Here is a 915-nt window from a genome sequence, read left to right as displayed (position 1 = left end):
CAGGGGTTGTGTGGGGGTGCAGGGGACAGGGGCAGGAGGTCCTCGGGGCAGTGTCCTGCAGTTGGCAGGGGGCTCAGCTTACTGTTCCTAGCACCCTTAGGGTCCGGGTCCCCCCACCCCCAGCCTGGCCACGCCAGCACATCCGTACCAGCATCCGGCTCCGGCTCGTCTCCGCCCGGGCACACCGGGAGCCCCACCCAGCCTCCTCCTCCTCTAGCACCCTTTCCCGGCCTACTCCTTCTCTTCCATCCTGCTCCAGCACCCCGAACCCTCCTGGGGCACAGACCTCCAGTCCCGAGGTGGTCCCCGCACCCAGGACATCCCCTCTAAAGCCACAGGACAGTGGAACAGTGCTGGGTGGCTTGGACTCCTGGGTCCCCAGATGCCCACCCTGCTACAAGCACGCCTGGCCTTGGGGCTGTGAGTGCCCCAGAAGGGTGCTGGGAGATTGGGGAGGACTGGGCTGGGGGTCAGTGTGTGCATGCCCTGCACCCAGGGCCGCACAGAGACCCCAGCCCTGACGTGTGTGTGAGTGTGTGTGAGTGTGTGCACTGCACACGTGAGCTTGCACATGAGCGTGCACGCAAGTGCGCTCGTGCACGCCCTACACATCCCCGCTCCCTCTCCCCTTGCACCCCAATGTGCGCCATGCTAAAGCCCCAGCACCTTGTGCATCCCCATGCCACCGGATGTCCCCACTGTGGGGTGCCCCCCAGCCCTCCCCTGTCTCCTCCGTGTCCCCGCTGGCCCCACCCCGCCATGGCCCCACGGCAGCCAGCCTCTCCCCCTGCACAAACACATTCCTGCACACCCAGCCGGACTGCAGCCAGCCCAAGGCCACGTCAGCTCAGCTCTGCTCCACGCCGCCGGCACACAGGTGAAGTTATCCTGGGCACCTGCGCATAGGGCTGCGAC

This window comes from Pygoscelis adeliae, unplaced genomic scaffold (assembly GCF_000699105.1).
Source record: "Pygoscelis adeliae isolate BGI_AS28 unplaced genomic scaffold, ASM69910v1 Scaffold346, whole genome shotgun sequence".
In the NCBI taxonomy this organism is placed as follows: Eukaryota; Metazoa; Chordata; class Aves; order Sphenisciformes; family Spheniscidae; genus Pygoscelis; species Pygoscelis adeliae.
The sequence above is the reverse complement of the archived record's forward strand: the minus strand, read 5'-3'. Positions refer to the sequence as shown.